The following is a 26,387-nucleotide window of genomic DNA, read 5'->3' as shown; positions in this document are numbered from 1 at the left end:
CTTTACTTAATATTGATGTTCTCCTGCAAAGCTGCATGTAAATATATCCTTTAGAAACAAAAAAAAAAAACAACTAAGAAAGTCGCTGTTGTAAAAAGCTTGAAGGCAAAATCTTTGATAACTCAGTATACCCTTTTACAGCCAGCCAGCCATTCCTCATTCATCTCTTGCGTTTATTGATGACAGGCTCATGCATCTACAGAGCAATCTACGGAAGTGCAAAAGCAAACCCAAATATTCTCCTTTGAGCACTGAATAAGAAAAGGAGGGTGAAAATATCTTCCTAAAATATGTAAAGATGAATTGCTTTCTTACAAGAAGAAAACAAATTTCATGGCAATCTGCACAAATCACTCCACCTGCAGATTCCTGGGGGGCCCTCCCTGCTCTCATCCTGCCAGCTGTGTTAGTCTGGTCCAAGGATTCTCAACCTTGGCTCCACGTCAGAACTGCCTGGGGGATTTTTTAAAAATACTCATGTCTTGACCCTAGTCCCAGAGATTCTGATTTAATTGATCTGGGATGGGTGATTTTAACATGCAGCCGGAGTTCAGAACCACAGGCTGTAATCAAAGTCGATAAATCACTGCAATCCATCACCTCACCCTGAATAAATGTAGACAACTAGAAAGTCAATATGCTGAAAGTTCCAGATCTCTCAGAATTTTGTATGCAGGATATTATTAGAGGGGCTACAAACTGTTGTTTGTGCCCGCTTATGTTGGGAGGTCGGAGTGTATTTTAGGACAGGAGTGGGAGATGGCTCTTCGAATTGTCGCTCAATAATTTTATATTATTTACCACCACCACCTCTCTCAACGCTGCAGGGATGTCTGTTTTCCTTTAAAAGGAAAGGAAGCTATAAAATCAGGGCATGGTACTCAGAGATTCATGTCTAACTAGACAATTCACAGAACAGGACACTGAAGCCAAGAATAAATAAGATGAAAACTGCTAAAGGGAAGTTGCCCCAACTGAGAGGAAACCAAGAAAAGTAGACAGTGATCCCAATTTTCTTGTAGGGTATGAGGTTTAAGAGTAGGCTCGGCCCCTAGGTAGCTAGCCAGCAGCCTCCGTGGCTCACGTTCCTTAGCAGTAAGACAAGAGCACTGACTTCTCTCCGAAGCTGCTCTCAGTCCTGGGGCTAGACAAGCAAGCCCTTACCTGTCAGTCATGGCCTCGGAAAAGCCAGTACAGAAAAAGGAGGGTTTGGGGATTTTGGGGTGTTTTTCTTTTTCATTTTGTCATTAAGAGATTGTTCTTTATTCTGAGATTCCATCTTTCCTGTATTTTTTTATAAAGTTAAGTTCATTTCTTCTGCGAAATGACTTTCAGGGTAGATTCAGTTGGTTTGGATGTGTGTCTACAAAACAGCAGCTCAATAAACGTTTCCTGAACAACCCAATGCAGAGTTCGTGTACACGTAAGTAACCACGTACCGTGAGAGGCACTGGGTACATTTTTTAACCAGCAAGAGCACAGATAATGCTCTTTGGCAGCCAGCAATTGATTAGTACTTCACGGAAGACAGATGTCCTGGCCTCATCCACAATGTATTTCAGTGGTTATATCGATCGATGGACCAACGTGAGGCAGTCTTACAGGTGAGTGAGGGGAAGGGCATTTTTCCACTTTCTGTGTCTATCTCGTTTCAATGCTTTGCTCTTCTTTTTCGTTCTGATACAGGCATGTCTACTGAAGACCAGGAGGAAAAGGGCAAGAGTCCTGCCCAAAAAGTGAGGTTATTTTTAGTGCTCATCACCTGGAGCATGGGAGGGAGCCCTCCAGAGACAGGAAAGTGGGATTGCAGAAGGGAATGAGGAAAGGCGGAAGGGGACAGACACCTTGGACCTTCTCTCTCTTGGCCTAGATGTTAAGGGATCTGTAAATCCAGCATTTTCCTTCCAGATGGCAGGTGAGAGATGGTAGAAACAACCTGGAAACCAGGGAAACTGGTTCCCAGACAGACCCACAGGGACTGGACATAACCCTTGGGCCACAGAGAGCAAAATATATCCCTCGAGGGACAGAAATACCTTGATTTATGGAACTCTCCATGTTTAAGTTTGCCTCTGTAATCATCCCCCAGCACTGGGTATCCTCCAAAGTGCCACATAACCAGAGGAAGAGAGACTGAAGAAAGCTTGTTTGCCTGTGTCTGAGCCTGCCTGTAAAGGGACAGCCATGGATGACCATGCTCCCAGGCATGAAACACCAAGCAGAGGTTACTCTTGGGGCTCAGGGGAGGCTGTGGGTCAGGCTCTCTCTCTGGGGGGGGGGGGCTTCCCTCAGAACCAGCTTTGAAGAACAGGTGTTGTTTTTAATAAAGGAAGTCAGACTATCCAACCACTGAAGTGAACCTTTGCTGCCTTCCTTTTTAGTAAGTTCCATTTGCTATTGTACATAAACATGCTGACTTTTCAGATACATAGTTGGCCTTATTTTAATAATCTTGAGCTCTTTCCTCTACCACGTGGAGTCCTAGAAGATGGCACTCACTGGCAGCACTCCCAGCTTCCCCTGACCGTGACCCACTGTTCCCTCCCTTGGAACATAAGGACCTAGACAATGGCTTTCTCAAATTGAGGACAGCCTCTGGCCTCAAGGAGGTCCCTTGTTCGGAGAACAGCTCTTGGAATTAGAAGCCAGTGGAAAGTGAGTGCTCTGCGAAAGGGCAGAAAGAGAGCCATCCGGAACGCTGAGTCCTTGCTCAGCCCCTGCCACGCACAGCACCAGATAACTCTGGAAGCATCAGGCTTCAGGAGGAAATGTCAGTACCAGAGAGTTCAGGCCATGAGACTGATACACGTTTATGGGTGTATTTAACTCTTTTGAATTCAAAACTCTCTGAGCTTTCATAGGATTAAAAACAGTTAGAAATGAAAGCAAATCCTTCTTGCTAAAAGTCAACCATCAGGATGCTCTGCCTCTCTTTGGAGGCTGAGTCTCTCCTTACAAGGCACCCTGTAAGGGTGAGAGTGAATTTTTACTACATTTTACTGCAAGCAGGACAAGTTCCACACACCTCTGCGATGGTACTAGAGACGTTCCTCTTCGGAGGAATACAACTATGCAGTTTTAATTCCCTGACTCTCATTTAAGCGTGAACACTTTTGACAACTCTTGGTGGGGTGCTGGGTTGACAAGACACCACTCTTTTCTGGGCATAGCTCCCAAAACACCAAGAGGGGCCACCAAGGGCCACAGTTATGCCATGTGAGCCCAACCCTATCTGCTTGATCCAAGGATAACTCTTATGCCAAGACAGGCCTATGCTCTCCCAGGATTCTGAATTTGGGAAAGGAGAGAGAGAGAGAAGAGGGAGAGGACAGGAGGGGAGGGGAGAGGAGAGGATGAGAATTAGTTTGAGTTTTACCAATGGTTATGCCCTATAAAGAGGATTATGAATTCCTAAAATGACATTCCAGAAACAGACCTGACTGACCCTCCAGGAGGGTCTTGCTTGTTCATTTTTCTCTTCGAATAGCTAAGATAAACAAGTATTCTCCTAATAAACATCTTTTGCTTGAGCTAACCAAAATTAGTTTTCTCTAATATGAAAAGGCTATAGGTCTATGTTAGGCAGCTAATATTTAAAAAAACAAAACAAAACACGGTAGAAACAATTTAAATACATTGAAAATACTTTTCAAAATGTTGTGAAAGACTTCATGTAGGTTTGGTGGGAGAAAGCCATTGAGTTAGGCATCCACAGTGGGCCTTCCATAGTGCTGGGGTCTGAATACTCATGGTATGAATATTCACGAATACTCAGGTTCTGAAGTGCTATAGCCAAAAGACCACCTGTCACAGCAGGGTCCCTAGCAAACCTCCTATTGCAAAAGGCTGAAAGAAGCCAATGGCATTAGTGGCTTTCCTTGCCACAGCTGACCCTCAGTTAAAACTTACGCCAGGCATGCATCAGAGCACTCCAGTCACTGAGGGGGGTGATGCTCTCTTGCGCAGGGCAGATGTTGCTGTCCTGAAGCCTCCAGCAGGCCTCAGAATGAGCCAGATGGCAAGTCCCCGAAGACCAGCCTCAGCTGTCCAGGCTGACCCTGGGGGCTCTCACAGGCTCTTGTGCTTGGTCACCCCCTTGGAGAAACAGCTGCAGGATCAGAGTGGAGACCTTGGGCTGAGACGGCTCAGTCGTGCTTTTCAGAGCGTGGTCTCCCAACCAGCGGGATCAGCATCACTGGGGAGCAGAAATGCAGCATCTCGAGCCAGAATCTGGGGCTGGGCCCAGCAATCCGTAGTGCTACCATCCCTCCAGGTGATCCTGATACCTCTTAAATTGGGGAACCACCGGCTTACATCCTCTAGTTCGTTGCAAGACGGACTGGCCAAGTTGTAAAAAATATCTCAGCAAGGATATCTCCTCACTTTACCTCTTTGTAGGGAGGGCAGCCCCTGTGGTCTGAATATAGCTCCCAGCCTACCCCCGGATTGTCCACAAAACTTACTGGTAGCCTTTCCAAGCTGTGTGTGATTTCCCCCTTATTTCAGCTGGTTAGCTTTTTTAAATCTCAAAATTATGACACGTTTGTATTAGGAGGCAGTATGATACACACACACACACACACACACACACACACACACACACCGCCCCCAGAGGCTTAGATTTGAGAAACACCTAGATTTTAAGCTCAGTTTTGGCAAGCAGCTGACCTCCCTGAACTTCCTCATCAGTAACATGCAGATTCAACACCTGCCCAGTGGTGGTGTTACACAGTCGGGAGATAAATAACACAGCAACAGGAATACATGTGCTCGGGCGCCTGGGTGGCTCAGTTGGTTAAGCGACTGCCTTCGGCTCAGGTCATGATCCTGGAGTCTCCGGATCGAGTCCCGCATCGGGCTCCCTGCTCAGCAGGGAGTCTGCTTCTCCCTCTGACCCTCCCCCCTCTCATGTGCTCTCTCTCGCTCTCTCATTCTCTCTCTCAAATAAATAAATAAAATCTTTAAAAAAAAAAAAAAAAGGAATACGTGTGCTCAACAACAGAGATGTTAACACCACCACCACCAACAACAACAACAACACTACCACCACCACGATCAGCATCAGCACCCTCATCATCATCATCTCTCCCCCACCAAATCATCTTCATGGCTTACTTCTTGGACAGTGGACTCTGTGGTTTTGGTTTTTTCCCCAGAGAATCACATGTGACTCATCCTTACTTATCACTTAAAATGTATTGCCACTCTGCCAAATAAGAGCAATATACCTGGGGGCGCCTGGGTCGCTCAGGTCATGATCCCAGGGTCCTGGGATCCAGCCCCGCGTCAGGCTTCCTGCTCCTCCCTCTCCCACTCCCCCTGCTTGTGTTCCCTCTCTCGCTGTCTCTCTCTCTCTGTCAAATAAATAAATAAAATCTTTAAAAAAAAAAAAAGAGCAATATACCTGTATAAGACCCTTGGCCTTGTTAGCTTTTTACTTACTTATATAAACCTCAGGGTTCAGGCATCATTTCACGAATCAATACACTAACCAGAAACTGAGAGATTCAGGTCCAGCTTTCTGCTCTCCAAGCATGCAAAGACAAAAAGAAAAACAGGTGTCCCCAGCAGTGCAGAAATTGTTTCCACTGAAAACAGCGCTCTAGTGCTGACAGCCACTTGGCCATCATAATGTTCTGATTACTCTAAATCTGCTTGGTACAATCACACTCATGCAGTCCTTGAAAAGATAAGAACTCAGAGTGGAAACGCTACCCCAGTGAGAAAGCCCGAAACACGGAAAAGATCATGAACATGGAGATACTCAAACCGATTCAGTTACTGGCAATATCAGATAAAAACTAAGGGCCCTAATGGAAAACAGCATCATCCCCGCTGTTGGCCTTAAAACATATCTGGCTGAAAATAGGATATAAAAATGTTACTTTAACCAATGAACAAAGAAAAAAAGAAACAAACAAAAACCACACTCTTAAACAGACTCTTAACTGTAGAGAACAGATGGTCACCAGAGGGCAGGTGGGGGGAATGAGTGACACAGATGATGGGGATGAAGAGCACACTTAGCACGATTCAGCAGAGAATTGCTGAATCACTATATTGTACACCTGAAACTAATATAACACTTTATACTGGAATTAAAAATTTTTAAATGCTATTTTAATGATGGCAAGTGTCAAACTATATGTTTGCCAAGATAATTTCTCTTACATAGGTGCCAAGGAAAAACCAACTCCTATAATTGGAGCCATCACACTAAGGAGGCACTGAGAAATCAACTCACTCTTTCCTCCTCTGGGCAGAACTATAACTATCCCTGTAGAAATTGCATTTTCTAAATTCTCCAGATAAAATACTATAGTCTCCCTCATTCCAATATTAAATAAGCTTCTCTAACAGAAGACTGTTTTTATCCAACCTAAATTTCATCTATGACTTCTGAGGGAGTTCAAAACATGCCCCCATCCCCAAAATCTGCCGCTCTGACCTATTGAATATTTTGAGTTAAAAACAGCAAAAATAAGCAAAACACACTGACCTTCCTTCTTTTTCTCAAAAGCAGGAGAGGAAATTCCCATGTGGAAGATGTCCTTCCTCTATCAGAAGGAAAGTAACATTCTTATCATCAAGGACGAGAAGTTGAGACCAAGAGAATTCTGCACAAATGGACCTTGTTAAAATAATTCCCATCTACCTTTAAACTTCCCCACGGAGTTCAGTCATTTGTCCACAAGCCTGTCTTTGTGGCACCCAAGGCAAACGCGAGTTGGTTTCCCCAATTTCTTTGGGTCTCTATTCCTCAGGAAGGCTTCTATACCACGTAACACTGGTGTTCAATGCATTTGTATGCCTTTCTCCTGTTGATCCGTCTTATGTCAACTCAATCCTCAGGGCCAGCCTAAAAGACCCCTTCGGAGGGTAAAGGAAAAGTTTGCCCCCTACACTTCCACGTCCTCAAGTCCCACGTCCTGAACCTCACCCAGCCTGTGACAAATGGTGAACTCAGTGGTTTAATTTCTCTGGGACGATCTTCACTCTAAAATAAGATATGGGGGGCGTCTGGGTGGCTCAGTTGGTTAAGCGACTGCCTTCGGCTCAGGTCATGATCCCAGGGTCCTGGGATCGAGTCCCACATCGGGCTCCCGGCTCAGCGGGGAGCCTGCTTCTCCCTCTGACCCTCTCCTCTCTCATGCTGTTTCTCTCTTGCTCGCTCTCCAATAAATAAATAAATAAAATCTTTAAAAAAATAAAATAAAATAAAATAAGATATGGGGGCACCTGGGCCGGGGGGGTGGCGCAGGCTCGGTCGGTTAGGAGTCTGACTCTTGGTTTTGGCTCAGGTCATGGTCTCGGGCCATGAGATGGAGCCCCACGTCAGGCTCCCTGCTCAGCACAGAGTCCGCTTCAGAATCTCTCTCCTTCTCCCTCCCCCTCTGCTTCTCCCCCAGCTTGTGCAGGCATGAGCGCACTCTCTCGCTCTTAAATATAAATAAATAAATAAATAAATAAATAAATAAATAAATAAATAAAATCTTCTAAAAACTTTTTTTAAATTAAAAATTATGATTCTAAATCTTCGAGGATTTAAAAAAAAAAAGCATACTGGCCCCACAAAATCCTGGCCACTCAAATGCAGTCATAAATATATGTTAACTGATGCCAGTTGTCTTACTTCTCCAGGTTAAATCACGCCAGTTGCTTCTGGCTCTCCTCCCAGAACCTAATCTCCAACCTCTGGCCATTCTTGTGGCTCCTCATGGAACCTTCTCGAAGTGCTCTCCTGTTCTTAGGCTGTTTCCAGCAGGACATAGTAGTCCAGGACTCCTGCTTTTTTTCTCTCTTTCTAATGGGCTTCAATGATATGTCATTTAGTCGTGATTTACATTCTATTTTTCATGTACAAAGTGGAGATGGAGCTGGTTAACAAGCCCTGCTTGAACAGTGAGGTTGTGCATACAAAGTATATTTCCCACTGTCCACAGAGTCTCAGAGGAGTTCATCTCTAGCCAGTTCAACACCTTCAGAGTCAACAGCTTTGGACACCAAGTCTATGACCCAGGAGACAAGCTGCCAGCCCCAGCAGGCTCCAATCTCCCATTGAAGAGATATAGATACAGGGAGAGAGGGAGAGAGAGAGATCATATATCTATATATTTAAACATATATTTTAGTCTGACTACATTGGTACAGCCTAGATTTCCAGTTCAAAAACATCTGTTAATCAAATTGCTTACAGATCATGTTGACAAGCAAACTGTAGCCTTCAGAATTATCTACAGATGGGAGAAGTCTGGCAAATGCGGCCAGGTTTGGATAACTAAACCTTCAGGATATCCCTCACTGGGGAATTTCCCTCTGCCTGAAGACCCTATGAGGTTTCATAGGATAATCTTTGCCTCCACAGAAGACATCAAGTCACTGGGTTCTCTACTCAGGAAAAAATGCCCAAGGAGACACCCAAGACAAAAAGCTTAGAGTGGACACCTTTTTAAATGATTCCACCTGAGTAAGAGCAACAAGGAGGTTTTCAGGCCTCTTTGAAACCCAAAGTCACTCCCTGAACTTCTGGGTTACCTTGGTGGGAACTATGCGGATGGATGCAGAGAACAGACCCTGGCTGCTGCCTTAAGGATTATAAGCAAATTGGAGGCAGCTCAAGGTCCCCTGTGATGGCAACAGCATCCTAGAGAGGGGGGACAGGATTCCGGCTAGTTGGTCAGGAAAGGCTTCATATTTGAGCCTTGGAGATGGCCTTTCAAAGATGGCTGATATTTGTAATGGGCAGAGAGAGAAAGGGTAAGGGGATTATGGAATTGACAAAACGAAGACATCGAGATGGAATGGAATCAAACACAGTCTATCAAGAGAGCAGACAAGAGTTCTTGTTTGCCCAGTGGCAAGAGAGGGACATGTCACAGAAGACACAGCAGGAAACAGATTGACACCCAAACATGGAGGTCTTGAATGCCAGATTAAATGGTTTGAGCACAGAAGAGCCATTCTTTAATTGAGAGAGAGAGCGAGATAATGAAAGAGTGCTGTAAGATTGGTTGGCTTTTGTGACACACAACAGATCGGAAGAGGTAGAGAGTAAAGGCTGTTGCAATTGTCCAGGTATAAGGCAATGGGAGCCAGCACAGGAAGGCAGAAGAAGGAAAAGAAAGGAAGAGAAAGACACCAGAGGGGACTTATCACCACAGGCCCAGGAAGTGGAAACAGGAGAGCAGTTCTCTCTAGTCATGCTTCAGCCCTTGTGCTGTTCCCTGTTCATGCTCTTCCTGCCACTCTGGCTGTTTCTTCTGTCTTCCCTGGGCTCCTCACCCTACCATGTGCGCCTGGCCACCTTCGGCTTCTGTCTGATCTTTCATCTGTCATCTCATTCATTGCATTGTTCAGCTCCAGAATTTGTTTGGTTCTTTTTTATGATTTCTCTCTGTTGAACCTCTTGCTTTGTTCATGTACTGTTTCCATGATTTCATTGAGTTTTCTATCTGTGTGCTCTTGTACTTCTTTGAGCTTCCTTAAAACAATTATTCAAAATTCCTTGTCCAGTAATTCACAGATCTCCGTTTCTTTGGGGTCAGTTACTGTCAAATTATTGTGTTGTTTGGTAGAGTCACGTTCATGTCCTTGATTGTTCATGTCCTTTGAAGCCTTGCATTGGTGCGTGTCTTCCCATTTGAAGGAAGAGTCACTTTTTCTGGTTTTTACTGAGTGGCTCCGCAAGAGAGACACCTTCATCTGTCATTCTGGCTAGGGATTCTGGGATTTTCTCAAACCTTTTCTATGGAGGTACCCACTCCACACTTCTTGTTCCTCTTGGGGGTAATTAAGATGATATGCATTCTCTCCACCCCACAGAGCCATGCTAGGTGCTGAGACCCTCCCATTTGTCTTCCCCAGGACAGTGACCTGACACACTCAGGTTTGCAGGTCTTCTCCCAACCCCAGAGCCAGAATGGCTTTCTGCACTTGCTCACTAATTACCTGCAAAGGCTTGTTTTTGCTATGTGTGGAACCATGTGTTGGAGCCAGCCACAGGTGAGGAGGACAGGAGAATGTGGATAAGATGTCCCCTGGGGTCAGATGGGGGGCTCTGCAAGGCAAGGCTTCCCAGGGATTTGTTGGCAAAGTTCCTGATGGAGTCCATGAGTTGGTTAGTAGGAAGAACCATGAAGCAGTTAGCCGTGTCCTATGGCTTGTTCCAGCTTGAGTTTAGGAGTCAGAGGACCATGGCACGTGAGGGGTGGGTGGCAGGAAGGCTTACTGTGCACAGTCAAAGTAGCCATCACCTCCTTCAAGTGCCCCATGCCTCGCAGGGATTGACTAAGACCTCCCCAGCCTACTCTAGAACAAAGAGTAGAAATGCATGTAAGTATTCTTGAGCTGACTCCATGCCTCTACTCTGTCCCTTCCTTCTGGGCCGAATTTTGAGATTGTCTGTGTCACCGGAGGGGGTTCCTTTCCTACTGGACGCTCCAGCCCTACATTCTGAGCAGTAGAGGCTGGTGATATAAGACATGTGGGCGTGCTGCCTGGCTGAAATGTGCAGGATCCAGCCAGACACAAGCACAGATTTGTCTATGAAGCCCTAGAAACATGGTTTCAAGTCGCTAGTATAATGGTCTCCAAATTGTATTCACTCTGTACCCTTCCGGCACAAAATCCTTTTGCATCCCCCAACATCCCCCAATATGTATACTTATTTACATATGGTAACAGATCTACTACCATCCTAACATATTAGGTACATTGAAAACTTACACATTAAAACTTTTAAAAACAGATAAAAGAAATAATTAAAATAAATTTTTGCTTCTCGCAGAAAAACCTTATTAATAATAGCACTTTCAGTGAGATCAATGAAGCTGACCACATCAGTCATTGTTCTGTCCTTGTCACATGGTGGACAAAATGCTCCCACGGGTACATGTGTCGGCCGTCTCACAGTATGATCTTCAGGTCATGATTTCCTTCAGGAATCTTCTTAGGTTCTTGGTCTACTTTGTGAGGGTTAGTTTAGGTAAAACTAGATCATATAATCCAGAAATCCACTTAACTGAACACATGGAAACTGCCTTATGTCTTCTCAGGTGGAGGTGGGTGAGCAAGGGCACCTCTCAGGCCCATTCTTCCCTTGGAATGACTCACAGAGCTGTGTTTGTCTGCCTGACAAGTCAGGGGCCAATTCTAAATGATATTTGTCATTTTTTTTTCTTTCTTTCTTTTAAAGATAAAATTATGAGTAGGTGTTCTTTTTTTTTTTTTAAGATATTATTTATTTGAGAGAGAGGGAACACAAGCAGGGGGAGTGGGAGAGGGAGAAGCAGGCTCCCCACTGAGCAGGGAGCCCGATGCAGGACTCGATCCCAGGACCCCGGGATCATGACCTGAGCCGAAGGCAGACGCTTAACCCACTGAGCCACCCAGGCGCCCCTGAGTAGATGTTCTAACACTTTCTTTCTATACCCCAGTGGATCATCTCATGGGCCCCCACTGTGGAGACCACCGCTTTCAACATCAGGGCTGGAGGCACAGCCTTGCCCGTCCTCCTAATTTAAGTAAGAGACAAAACCTGGAAATCTTCAAAGTCGAAGATGTGGAGAAAAAGGCAGTCCGGGTGTTGGATTTTGAAAAATGTCCCCATCAAGGAGACAGGAAGAAGAAGAGTCTGCCAAGGAGAGAAGAAAGAGCCCTCAGAAAAGTAGGGAGGTGCTACGGACTGAATGTCTGTGTCCCCCCAAAATTCATATGTGGAAGTCCTATTGCCCAGTGTCAAGGTATTAGGTGGTGGGGCCTTTGGAGGGTGCTTAACTCCCAAGGGTAGAGCCCTCATGAATGCGGGATTGGTGCCCTTATAAAGGAGACCCCTCTGAGCCCCCAAGCCAACTTCTGCCACGTGAGGACACTGCAAAAACATGCCATCTATGAACCAGGAAGTGGTACCTTGATCTTGGATTTCCCAGCTTCCAGAATGGTGAGAAGGAAGCTTCTGTTGTTTGTAAGCTACCCAGTCTCTGCTCTTTGGTTACAGTAGCCCAAATGAACTAAAACAGGAGACAAATGTACTTAATGTCATAATCAAGCAATCTGAGAGTTTTGAGAACAGGGCGCTGGTCAAGCATAGGTCAACAGGGTGTCACATTTCAGAAAAATCAAAGAGCATCTATACTTTGGAAAGGCTATGACATTTGGCAACCCGAAATTATTGGCGATCTTTGAGGAAACAGCCGCAGTACCATGGTGGGGCGGAAATCAGGTTGTAAGGGGTTAGTGACTGAGCTGATGAGTGAGGAGGTACAACGGTTGATGTAGAAACCCTAAAGAAGTTTAGTAGTGAATGAAGGCTGGAGGAAGGAATGGAGGGAAGAGAAAAGCAGGAAGGAAAATACAAGCGACATTCTGAAATCATCAGTGATGAAAACCACTGACTAAAAGTCAGAACTTCAGAAGATGAGTTCTCCCACTATATGCAGCCAACAATAAGTGTTTGGTCCATTTGGACCATCTTAAAAAATCCAGGCTATAGTCACTACTTACCTCATAGGCCTAAATGTTCATCCTAATGAGTATAACGCATCTCAGCAGTGCTAACTGTAATACACCACCATGATATTCAAGGTCTTCATCTGTGTCTGTGCCCATCGGCCCCGCATATGGGGGAAACTGCTCCATGCCCCCTCTCTCCTACCCTGAGCAATGTGCCTGCCACAGCCAACCTCTACCCACTGGTGTCACCAACCATAACAAGCACTGTGTTCTTCTCTTTTTTAGGATTTTATTTATTTATTTGAGAGAGAGCGCACGTGTGCATGAGCGGGGGGGAGGGGCAGAGGGAGAAGGACGAGCAGACTCCTGATGAACATGGAGCCCAACACGGGCTCGATCCCAAGACCCTGAGATCATGACCTGAGCCAAAGTCAGATGCTTAACCGACTGAGCCACCCAGGTGCCCCTGAAGCACTGTGTTCTTATGTAGGGTTGCAGGTTTGTGGCCTCATGGATTTCTGGGTTGGCCTCATTTTTCTCAGGCCAATGGGGTCATGGTAATTAATTCTGTCATTAGGCATCCTACTGGAAGGAGAGAAAAATGTCCAAATGTACAGCCCTGCATCCTGCCATTGGCTTGGGTTCTCTATTTCTGTTCATGCCCCAGCACATTCCCAAACACTCAGACTTAAGAACCCGCTTCCTTCACACCTTGCCTCCCTATGTTTGCAGAGCTCCCCTGATCCTTCCTCCTCATGTCCCAGGTGAGGTCCATGTGCCCCATCCCTTGGCCAGGACTTCCCCCAATCACATGCCAGGCGGTCTCTCAGCTTCTACCCCACCCCGCATGGCTCTGATTGGTCTTCATATGGCACACCACCTCAGGCGCCGTCTTCATCCCCCCAATATTCCCTCCCAGTCTTCCTCCATGCAAAATACTGCAGAGGTTACCCCGCTGCTCACGGAGGAGGTACACCTGCGGCACCTCTGTGCTCTGACCTGACCTCTCCACACCTGCTCACGTGCACCTTCTCCAGCAACCCAGCGCCTCTTCCAGACTCAGCCCGCATATTGTATCTCTCTGTCTAGAAGTGTTCCAGCTGCCCTATCCACTGAGACCTCCCTTCCCCCTGCCTCTATTCCAGAAAAGCCTACCCTCCTTCCAGGTTCCTCCAATGTCACCTTCTTCTGACTCACTGGGTGGCTATGATCAGTGTCTCTTCTGAACCTGTCTGCCAAGTGTCTGTGCCCATCCTACAGTGTGCTCTGGCCACCTTATGCACACTTGTTGGGTGTTCCAGGAAAGCTGCCTGTCTCAACACATCAGCTCCTTGAGATGTGGACCGCATTTTATTTGTATGTGAAAGTGTGTGTCCAGTGATCAATAAGGTTCAAGAAATGAAATCTAGGAATTCAGCTCGCATTAACGCCAATTTCTTTCCAGAAGGTAGTTTTCTGGTGGAACTTTGGAGTCATTAATACAGTTTTTTCATATTTAAAATACTGGACAAGCTGTAAACATGAGAGGCAAAACTCAACAAGACTTGTTTTCAACAGGATGGGTATGTCATTGGTGGGCCATTCACACATTTCCCTCTGACTACATTTTAAAAGAGAGTATCATGCATCCCCTCTGAGAAGAACTGACAACAAAAGTGGAAATTCTATGCCAATTCTGAGGGGGATTCAATGTACTACATTGAAACGATTTTTTGTTGTTTTTTAGTGTCAATTTCCATCTTCGAAAAGAATATAAATTTGTCACTCTCAAACATTTTGTTAAGATAAACGTAGTTATGCTTTCAAAGTGCCCGAAGATTCTATTCACTCACAGACATAAAGCATTCTGAAATTTTTTTTAGAGGAAAGGGAATACATCATCATGTTCCTCAATCTTCCCTTATGTGAAATTGCTATCATTCTATGCAACAAAATATACAAAGCACCTAGGATGTCTCAGGAGCTTTGCCATGTACTAGAAATACATTTGGATCTCAGATAACACCCCTGTCCTCAAGGAGCTTTCAATGCAGTGGGAAAGAAAGACAAGGAAATGGTTAATTCCTCTACATTGTGGTGAGTGGTGCAAGAGAGAAAAATTCCAGATGCTACTGGATCTCACAGAAGGGGCAGCTAAATCTGCTTTCTGCAGGGAAGTGTCCTAGATCAGAGCGTCTCAAAGACAAATGTGCAAACCAATCACCTGGGCTTCTGGTTCCACCGCACATTCTGATTCAGAGGCACCGGGACGGGACCTGGGAGTCTGCATTTTGAACAAGTTCCCAGGTGCAGATGGTGGTCAGCAGACCACACACTTGGGGTAGCAAAGCGCCAGAGGACCAGACCCCACCTGAGGCCAGACCAGCCCAGCGCTAAGGAGGAAGTACATTCCGGCAGAAGAGGGGATGTAAAAATAGGCCAGACCACAGAGCAAACCATCCCTTTTCTCTCTATCTTAAAGAAGTAAACAAAGGGAGGGAGACAAAGAATTAAGGCTAGGCAAGTATCTGCAATCTTGGAAGGGTGATGCGGCCTTCTTACGTAGATCTGAGAGCCCTCCAATTCAGAGTAATTAGAAGACACATCTAAATTATTTAAAAGTCTGAGCCATAAAAAATTGTTAAAGGGAGCAGAGTTATTTCAAGTACTTGTAGACTCTTGAACCTACAGCTGCCCAGGGTCACCGCCATATCTCTTTAGGTGAAAAGGTAATTACCAACATTTAGGACACTGGGTTCAAGATCTTACAAATATTCATTTTTCTAGGTAGGTTTCTTTTTTAGCAGAAGAGACAAATTTCAACTGGATCTGTATCATGGTAAACCAAATTCCAAATAACAAGATTTTATATGATAAATGTAGTGTAGAACACCATCCAGAAAGAGACGCAATGAAAAACATTCTAAATGATATATTGATATTATGGGTTAGTTCATTCACAAAATTATGGTTTATGCATATAAGTGAATGCAGGTCGGTACTGCAAATGGAGATGAAATTGTATACACTAGGTGACTCCTGAGTACAGAGAATACACAAGTCTGAAGTATGTGCTCTGCGAAGTCTCACTGCCATCTGGTCACCTGACTCGGCAACAATATTGTGGAAATATCAGGCATATTTCTTGCTTACGTAATTTCTTCAAAACAAAATTTCCATTCGGAAGCTTGTGCTATATTGTTTGACATTATTGTATTTATAAAGGAAAAAACACTCATGCTAAATGGTTTTTTAAACAGGAATATTATCTTCTTGGAAAACTTATATTGACTGAATATTAATAATAGCGGACTTCATAATAACTTCATAATGACTGTCCCTGAAGTGCCTAAATGAGCTAACGCATCCAAGTCTGCATAATAAAATACTGTGTCACTTCATTAAATGACTATGTTTTGGAAAGTAAAAACTATTTGCCATATTTCTCCAGGAAATTATATCAATAAGCAACTTATTTTTTTTTTCAGCTTTACTGTGGTATAAATGACAATCAGCAACTTATTCATGGATACTCTTGGTGGGTCAGATCAGCTTATCTATTCCTACTAAACTTCTATGAGGTATTAAAAAATGAAGCACTCAAAAAAAAAAAAAGAAAAAAAGAAAAGCAAACGAGGAAGGAAGGAACGAACAAATGAATGAACTCTGGGCCCAAGAACAAATCCACCAAAATTTCAACCACCATATTGATATCTTTCAAGAAAACCTGAGTAGAAGCAGGTGTGGGAGTCTCCAGTTGTCCGATCAGTGGCTTTGTCCTGGAGGCACCCTACCAGGATTAAACAAACAACAAACACAAGTACAACAACAGCACACCAGGCATTCCCAGAGAGGGAACTGGGTTTGGAATTGGGGAGATATGGTTCACACCAACCACCTGAACCCAACCCAGGGAAGCCTTCATTTTCAAGAAATAGCTGCCTCATCCCTTTGCTCTCCAGCTAGGAGGCTTGCTAGAAAGAATACCTCATGCTTGAGTGAAAACTTCTTTCTGTAAGTTTACCTTTAGACGTAGAAAACGTTACATACTGATGTATAAAAATTTGCCATTAATGAAAATTCTGTGGTTTCTTGAGCAGGTGGACTTACCCCACAAACAGTACCTTTTAATTCAGACTCTGCCCAGTGGCTTCCCCGGCCCTGCTTCACCTACCCTGGGCCGCCCTCAGATGACCCAATGTCCCTCACACCTGCTCTGACGTCCAGGACAGCCTGGGAGAAGGCAGCTCTCCCTTTGTTTCTAGAACGTCCTGGACAGGTACAGAGAGTGCAAAGGATCAAACAGAGCAAAGAAGGAATAGGAGGTGGGCTCAGGTGTTTCGCATGCCTTCCTGGCCTGAGGCCGGATGGGGACAGTGAAGGTTTCCCAGATTACAAGTACCCCATGGTAACACTGTCCATATTGTTCAAATTACTCCCCAGTCTGCAGCTGGCCTCCTCCTACTGCACTTCTGAGAAGTACTATCTTCATTCTACTGACAAAAAAGTGGCCCAAAGGACCAACATCATCTCTAACACAGACTCTGAGGCTGGTTCCTGAGCCCCTTTCTAGTGAATTCCAGAGAACCAGAGGCAGCATGGGGTCAGAACACAAGCACAATCATAGCTGCCCACAGCACCCCTGCACCACCACGGAGGGGGAAGCAGAAAGAACAGCACATATCATTGAAATCACCAGGGGACTGGTGGGACAGAGTCCTCAGTCCGTGGCAAACATACCAAGGGGCTTTTAAAGACAAGGAAGAGTTATTTCTTTCATTCTCCTAAGGGATGCTCTCCAAGGGAGCCAGTGTGGTTCTGTGGAAAGGGTTCTGAATTAGGAGGCCAGAAACCACCATTCTAGACACACACCTGCTCAAGCTGGCTCTGTGACCTTGGGCCAGTCACTTACCCTTGCTGACCCTGTCTCCTCACCTGGAGGTCAAGAGAATTGGACCAAGATCTCTCTAGGCTGCTTTTCCAGCTCTAATGCCCTTGACGAATGTTCGTGGAAGGAGACCAGAAGAGAGAAAAGGAGAGCATCAGTTTTCATGCTTGTTTCCAGCAAGACAAACAGCAAACCTGACACAGTCTCAGCAACTCTGCAACCACACCGGGTACCCAGCCACCTCACGCTGCTGACGCTGCTTCCTCAGCCAGAAGCGCTTCCTTGGGCTCCAACAGGGCACCTTACAGGGACGCAAAACATGTGTGATGTAACTTCTGGAGAGGCATCTTCCCCCACTGTCCTAGTCCCGCTATTCCCACTGTCTGGCAAGATGTCCCCCGTCCATGTAATAATAGTATAAACAGCAAGCATTTGCAGAGCCCATGCCATGTGCCGGGCACTGCTCAAAGCGCCTTACGAGCATTGATTCTTTAATCTCTACAACGACTATGGGAGGCAAGGACGAGTATCATCCCCCTTTTCCCGACAATGGAAGCACAGAGCTGATATAATCTGCCCAAGGCCACAGAGCTCCTAAGTGGTGTAGTTGGGTGAAAACTTAGGTAGGCTTGCTCTCAGGCCCTCACCAATATTTTACACCACCTCTCTGATGACGGTATAAAATAGACAACTAGAGATTTATTCTTTCACCATTAATGAGCACCCCCTACAAGCAGTGGGCTGTCGCCTACATCAAGAATACATGGCCTTGTCTTGGGGCTCCTGGGTGGCTCAGTCAGTTGAGCGTCTGACTCTTAATTTCGGCTCAGGTCATGATCTCAGGTCGTGAGATTGAGCCCCGTGTTGGGCTCTGCGCTTGGCGGGGAGTCTACTTGAGATTCTCTCTCTCCTTCTCCCTCTGCCCCTCCCCTTGCTCATGCACACCCTCTCCCCCCCCCACACTCTCTCAAATAAATAAATAAAATCTTAAAAAAAAAAAAAAGAATACATGGCCCTGTCTTAAAAAGACAACATGGAGACACCAGATGGATCAAATCATAATGGGAAAGACCAACAGACGTGGGTCTGACTTCCTGCTCTACCTGTTACTACTTATGTGGCCTCTGGAAGTTTCTCATAAACTCCCCATTCCTCATCTATAAGATGTGGATAATAATATCTACTTCATAGGATTACATAAAATGGTGCTTATGGAAGTCCCAGCTAGTTTATAAATTATGACAAACTGAGAATATCTGTATTTAAAAATTTTATTTATTCACTTATTTCAGAGAGAGAGAAAGAAAGAGAGAAAGTGCAAGCAGGGGGAGATGCAGGGGGAGAGGGAGAGAGAGAATCTCAGGCGGACTCCCCACTGAGCACAGAGCCTGATTCAGCACTTGACCTCATTCTCATGACCGGAGCTGAAATCAAGAGTCAGTCATTTAACCGACTGAGCCACCCAGGCGCCCTGAGAATATCTGTATTTAAATCTCAAAGGATAAAAAAAATAAAAAATAAAAAATAAAATCTCAAAGGATAAGTATAAATTGCTCTAGACTTTAGTGGACTAGGTTGAGACAAAAGTTGGATTCTGATTTTAGAGTTCTCAGTCTCTTAATTGAATTAATTCACATCTATTTCAATTAATCTATTGACATCTATCATCTATTGAAATCTATCGATATTTCTTTCTTACAAGCACTAGGATTCCAACCAGTTGTTTCTAGTTGTTTCATCCAAAGTTCCAATGGTGGTTTCCTAACAGAAGGGAGGGCTGGGTATCCTAAAACACGGAAGGAAGCCCCACAAGTGAGAAGCTCTCTGCTGCCTCCCCAGCTCCATCATTTGCTCAGACTATACACTCTGCACCTCAGGTTCTCCTTTCGTGAAGTGGATACAACAGTTTCCGCCCTCATCTCTTCCACAGAGATATTCCGAGCTCTTACCATAGTACAATGAGAGTAGTAATGCCTAACACTGCATCCTCCCTAACACCTGAACATTTCAAAGTTTCAAAAAGCTTTTCATATGTCTTATTATCTTACTTAGGTACCTAGACAGCAGATTTTTAACAGCCTTGAGGGGTATATTTACTAAATTTGGCGAAAAGAATTTTCTGCTCTTCACTAGAAAGATATAAAAACACTGAAATGTATTTAAAATGTGCATATAGGTGCATATGTACATGTGTGAATATGTGCATATATGTATATGCATATCCACACACATGCATGTATATATGCACAGAGACATGTACACATGCATGTATTTAGCACATTAATTCCGCAGCCTTCAGCAAGAATGAAGACAGCATATCTAACGTACCACAGCATTTGTTCAGAAATATCCTTGCATGTGTTTGGATTCCCCAGTGAGACCTACCACATGTCTGAATACTATAGTCAACACTATTTTTAAAGTATTTCTCAAAGAAAGTGCAAATGGTTAAAAATTGGATAATGAATCCCATTTATCAAATTCCATGCAACTACTATTTTAGAAATGATTTCTTTAGTTACATACTTCCTAAAAACTTTAGACCAGTCACCTAAGACTCTGGCCTCAATTTTAAGATGACTTCGAGAAGTCAGTCAGTCATACAACTTTAAGATGGTGACTGTTTAAACCACTCCAATGATAACCTTGGACTTCAGGTATGTAGAATAAAATTTATTCACCAAATTATGCATAGTTTAAACTAGATGATCAATCATAAATAAAACCTCACTAAAACCATTTCTCTGCCCATATAAATAATGCCAAAACCATGCAGAGGACAGATTTTATAAAACGTAACGTTAAACAGAAGAGTAACAGCAAACCGTTGGTGTATATTTATTTCTTTTTCTGCATTTGCCATCATCCTCTATCTCAGCACTCCTGTACTTACTTGTTCCTGCTGTGTGATCCTCCAGTACAAGCTCTTCTGAATTTTTAGGAATATTAGGTCACAGAATACATATACATTTCTGTTGGAATCATTTAAGTGATATCCGTATAAATCATTAGCTAAGTAAGTTCACAGAGGAAGGAGGAAAACATTTGCCAAGCTATATTATTAGAGGAATTTAAACAGCCAACCAGCCCACACAAGTTTGACTCCCCCAGCACCACATTAGGTGGCAGGGAGATCGCGCATGGAAACAAGCCTGCAAATAACTGACACTACCTTGAAAAGTGTGATAAAACATACTGTTTCTTCAACTACTCGAAATATCTGCAGAGTCATATATATAGTATAAAAGGTGGTAAGAGCAGCCAGACTGGATTTAAGTTGGCTCTGTTGCCATAGGAAAATCACCTTCCCCTCAAACCTGCCTCCTCTTCTAGAATGGAGTTCTGTAAGCAGTGCCCAAGAAATTGATAATAAAATAACATATCCCAATAATAATGCAATTACAATAATAATACATTGATTCTGGATCTCAAATCAAATAAAAAAAAATGTTCCTAGATTATCTGCTATGGACAAAGTACCAGGTGAAGACCACTAGGAAGCACAAATGTAGCTTCTCTGACTGTAGAGTTGGGCTGGCAATAACCATATTGATTTCTTATCCACACACACAATGTTAAGCTGAAATAAAACAATGAGTACCAAATGGTGGCAAGGCAAGATTGAGGTCAGGTCTCTCCTAGGGCCATAGGGAAGAGAGTCAGCTCTTCTTTGGGATTCGATGCTTTCACAGAGCCTGGTTTGAATAGGTCCCGGCTGGGTTGTGTCCAGTTTCTGGCAGGCATGGGGTCATTCAGCAGACGCACCCACATGTGCCTACTCCAAGCTTGGCAAGATTGTGACTTCAATCACACAATAACACCCACCAAATCACGAACCGCGTCTCCCTCACCTCTGTTTTAATTGAATGACATGTTTTTTCTACATTAAGGAACTTGCACTAAGGGTTTTCTGGGGGTAGTCAAGGGTTCTAGGATCATAAACGATATACCTCCTTCTCTGCTGGTTATCACATGGCCTTTGCCATTACTTTTCATATTTCCTGCCTGTGTCCTTAATTCCAAAACTACTTTTCCAAAGAAAAGGTCTCCCTTTGTTAGAATATTGTCTTCAAAACAGATCAAATAGATCCTTAAAAAGCTATCTTGGTGCCTGAGAAACTCTGAGTATCAGCTTTACCAGCTTAGCCATTTCCAGCCACTGGAAAAGTGGTTTTGTTCACCCCGAATCAATGAATTTCTACTGAAGCGTATGTTTCTCTAATACACACAATAAGCTGGCATTTGGCAGTGATTTCAGCACGTGAACAGGGCCAGCCTGCCATGAGAACAAAGCTGCAAGAACAGAAGCAAGCCAGATTTCAATGAGTTCATCTATGGGGAAACCTTCCTCTGAAGGCTATTACTTAATACAAAACCAGCTGTCCTCGCCTTTGGGTGCTCAAGCTGCCTTCCCCCGAGTTAGTCTGCACTGAGAGAAATGTGTCTGGTCTAAGAAAACCAGAGAATCAAGCTACTGCAAGGAGCGCTCAGGCCTCTGGAGTTCTGCAGGTGCCTGGCTAAGTGTCCATTCACTCTCCAGAAGGCACAGGCTCACCACGCTTCCTGCAACCCATCCTGACTTGGCCAGAAGGGAATCCTGGGCTTTGGCGTCTGCCACCTTTAGCGGCCTTGATCCCCTTCCGATAGTGCACCTATCGCTGAGTCGTGCTGACTTGACCAACCCCGACTCCAGCTTCTTCAGTCCAGGAATGGCTGTTACTACCCTCCTTCTTTGGCCCCCCTCAAAGAACCAGCTGCTTCCCTTGAACCCAGCCAGCGGCTGGTGCCTGCTCCCCACTAACAGGATGGCGGGCTCAAGTCAATTTCCCTCACTTACGATGAGATCCAGCTCTTTGAAAGGGACCATATTTGAGTTCCCTCCTCTAAGTGAAACCTCTCACCTAAAGGAAGCACTGTCTGGCGTGTTTGTGCGTGGGCACAGCTCTCCACACAGCTGAACACAGAAGAGCATTTTCACCCCCTGGGCAGTGAGAGTAGGAGGCAAGGGCCCCATGCAGCTCTTCTCAACACTGAGTCGGCTGCGTGTCCGAATCGCTAGGTGGGGAGCAGGGGAAGCGCCCACAATAACCTCCAACGCAGTTAGTCTAGGATGGATCCTGAGCATCTGATGTTCTGAAAAGCATCCCCGGTGACTTTAATGTGGGTGGAAAGCCCCTGATTTAGGGAGAAAATGGCAAAGACGTTCAGCCGAGACTCCCCAGTGTACCCAGATGGAGAACATCCAATTTAAAAGCCGGGCCTACCCAGATCCCTGCCCCCTGCCCACCCCCACCCCCCACCGCAAGATAATCTCTGCAGCCTACAAAGTATTCATTGGAACAGCATGTTGAACTCTGGGGCCACACTTCATTTAGATGGTGCCTCTGCAACCCGCCTAAGCCTCGGAACCCCCTATTAGGGAAAGGGATCCTCTAGATATATTTGTTTTCCATCTCCTCCCCTCTTCATCTCTCATTTAAATGCAGCCCTGGTTATATACTTGCCTTTCTGCTTCTCCAGGAAATGCTTTATGTGTTGCCTTGAAATGAGATTTGGGCAGTGCCTGCCCTCTAAGTAAATAACAGCACAAAAACTATAAGCTCTATAATGCAATCAGGGGATGCAACACTAATGATATGATATTCCATAAGGCACAAAAGACTCCATTTGAGGGACAAAAACCAGCCATTCTGCTGGGGAAACTCACATGGAATCAGAGAGATCCTGCCCCCTGAATGCCAGAGTCAGACCAGCAGCTTTCCGTTACATAGTGACTGTCCACCATGATGCTTGTCACTTGTTATTCCTCAGAGCCTGGTTTCCTATCTACTTATCAAGTAGAAAATTCATTTTAGAACTATTTTCAGAGCAAGTATGAAGACATCCTTAAGGATAAATTAGCTACATTACTTCGATTCAATGAAAGACATAAATCTCTCACCCTGCAATGAGCTCAGCACATCGGAGGACAAGCCATCCTCAGACGGGCCTGCTTAGATGAAAAATGGCACAGAAATACACAAATGACTGGGGTATATAGCAGAACATGGAATAAAGCAGGTCTCTTTGGGACCTCATCTACAATGATTTAGCTATGGAAAGTACCACGAAGTTTTTTTGTTCTTTGTTGTTTCAGAAAGTTTTAACATCCAGCAAGCCCAGATCACAACCATGTTCCAGACCTAGCCAGGCAATTGGCCACCCCCACCTGGCCCTCCCAAGACCCTCAAACTCAGTGTGTCTAAATCAGAACTCAGCACCTGTCCTCCAGTGCTTGCATTCCTGATCTCAGTTAAGGAGTTGGTATCTACCCCGGTTATCCAATCAGAAACTTGATGGTTATCTTAGAACATTATCTCTTCTCAACCCTCTCCCCACTTCTTCCAAATCCCTAAGTCCTGGACATTCCATGTTGTACACACCGTCGTCTTTGTCTCTCCCATCCCAGCTCACAGCTCCTGTTTCTACATGTTGCTTCCCAGACTCCTCCGGCAGCCTCCTAACAGTTCCCCTGCACTAAGTCTCTCCCTCTCCAATCCCTCCTGCATTCCGCCACAATAATCTTAATGAAACAATCCTGATCACGTCGCTCATCCATTAAAACCCTTCAGTGGCTGACTGTCTACGGAATGATGTTCAAAGTCCAAAGCAGGATATGCGATCCCCCCCAGTGCAACCTCTCCAACCTCAGGTCTCCGTGCCTCACCTTGAACCATCTGCCCCAGTCAAATGAGCCACTTCCCAGCACACCAGCCTGTCTCCCATCCCCTGACCTCTGCTGGGGCAGCTCCCTCCTGGTTGGAATAACCCCGTCTTTCTGCCCCCAGCAAAATATACTCTCTGTCTGGACCCACCTCCTCCACAAAACCTTTGCTCTCACCCCTCCCCGAAGGAAGAACTGGGCAGCTTGCACCTGGAGCCCCTGGTCAGACTTTCTCTCAAGGAATCTACATTATCACACTTATTTATAACCCAGCTGTAAGCTCCTGGAAGGCCAGAATTGCATCTTATCTTTCCAACCTTCGTGCCTAGCAGTGCCACCTGACACATAGGAATTTAATAAATATTGGTTAAATGTTTGAATGTTGCGATGATGGCATTCTAACAGTTCCAAAACTGTTTTTCTTTACCACTCATACGCTTTGCTTTTGGCTGCTTATGATGCAGAACTGCCTCTTGTAAATCATTTGCAGAGATCCAAAAAAAAAAAAAAAAATCAGCACAGGAGATTTATCACCTTCTTATTCCCCTTGAGAAATCATTTCTTTTTTCTTTATTCCTGAAAGAAGGGTCACACTTCAAGGCCCTTTAAGAGCTGATAATAAGAAATGACCAGAATGAGTTATTCCAAATTCCTGCCCTACCTGCAGTTCAATGTCCTCTCCCTGAAAGTGATTATTGATGTAGGCACCAGGTTGAGACACTAATTAAAGCAGAATGACCATGGCATAAACCAAGACTGGCTTCTGAAATCTATATCTGTGCCCCCTGCCCACGTAGATGCAGAATAACTATAAGAATAAAAACTGACTTCCCTGGTTTTGTGGCTTCTAAGCCTATGAGGGAGTCACCTAAAAATAAAGGTGCCATTCTCAATTCAGCGGTGGGCAGCCCCTGTGCCCACGGCCAAAGCTCTGGAAGGTTCTGGGCCCACTCAGAATTCCATCTGAAATGTCAAATATCTGCAATGTGGCTGCAAGACCCAGCAAACACCCTCTTCCCCAAGTGCTGATTTCATATTGGAAAATGAACAATTTAAATAAATGTTTCATTAACGTGGTGTTTTCCTGCTTGATGCTAATGTACTTAGAGTAATTTATTTTTCCAGGTTCTCTTCCATAGGATCATTTCATGCAATCCTCCCCAGGACAATCTGAAACTCTTTGTGTCCCTAACAGACAATCCAGAGAACCTAGAAACCAACCAAACAACCAAACCACTAAACAAATAAGCAAAAACCCTTCCGCTGAAAAGCTGTCGAGACCCATTTGTTCTGGAACACAGATCACATACAACGCAGAACAGGACAGACCATCCTGACCACGTTGGTGGCCCTGGGTTTGTAGCAACGGCAACACGGCATCCTTCAGCAGGCACTACGGGTCCCAGAGAGACAAGTGGGAGAGGTGGGTTATGCAGGAAGAATGTGAGTATGTAACATTTTGTTTTGAGCCCCTAGAAGGCTTGTTCCCACTCTGCTTTGCTTATCTGTACATGGGTTCTTGCTGTGTGCTGACTCCAAACCCCAAAAATTTCAAGGATATTTCTAACATCCTTTATTAATAGAAGCTCTTAAGAATTTCAGAGCATAATGCTCAGATACACTCTCCAAACATGCAAAAGCAGGTACCCTGTAAGGGTTTGTTCCCCCAACCCTGTGAGACACAGGGGATCATGTCAACATGGGGAGCAGGCTGGACGGCACACCATTAAGACATCATCTTTTGGGGGGATCCAGCCACATCAGAATGGCTCTGTGTGCGCCAGCATGCTGGAGGCAGGATTTTGATTCGGTTCTATCACACATGGCGAACGAAATTAAAACCAACAAAGAGGCGAAGCACTTGAACGGTGCGCTCTGCGGAACTTGCTGGATGCCAGGGGCCATGTGTGCGGCAGGAAGCAGAAGACCGATTAAAGAGTATGTAAACGACTCTGGTGGCGTTGGCACTCCAGGCTCTGCCATCTAGGAGCCACAAGGCCCTGGATAAGTGACTTTATTCTGAGCTTCATCTCCTGCTTGTAAAATAAAGCCATGACAACGAGAAAACAGAAACAGTACGAGCAGCAGGGCGACACCGGCTACCCTCTACTGAGCATTCACGACTCACAACGTAGCAGGTGCCATAGAAAGCACCCTATAAACACTTGTTAAGCACCATCTCCCTTACTCCTGAGGACCCCTTCGAGGGAGAGATGCTTAACTCCAGTTCATGGAGAAGGCTCAGGGTTCAGTGACCAGCCCAAGGTCACCGAGCTAGAGTGAGTTCAAAACCAAGTCTTTCTGACCAGTGTGTTCATTGGAGATCGTAACTCCAACGACTGCCACAAAAGGTATGAGATGATAGGT

The 26,387-nt window shown here is 44.9% G+C and overlaps 1 protein-coding gene across 5 annotated transcripts in view; it reads right to left on the bottom strand.

Annotated features, from left to right (window-relative positions):
• The window catches only part of CAMK1D (calcium/calmodulin dependent protein kinase ID), a 420,921-nt gene that overhangs the window by 239,678 nt on the left and 154,856 nt on the right, over window positions 1-26,387 (bottom strand). The window lies entirely within an intron of this gene.

Source organism: Halichoerus grypus, chromosome 6 (genome assembly GCF_964656455.1).
Source record: "Halichoerus grypus chromosome 6, mHalGry1.hap1.1, whole genome shotgun sequence".
NCBI classification, from domain to species: domain Eukaryota; kingdom Metazoa; phylum Chordata; class Mammalia; order Carnivora; family Phocidae; genus Halichoerus; species Halichoerus grypus.
The sequence above is the reverse complement of the archived record's forward strand: the minus strand, read 5'-3'. Positions and strand labels throughout refer to the sequence as shown.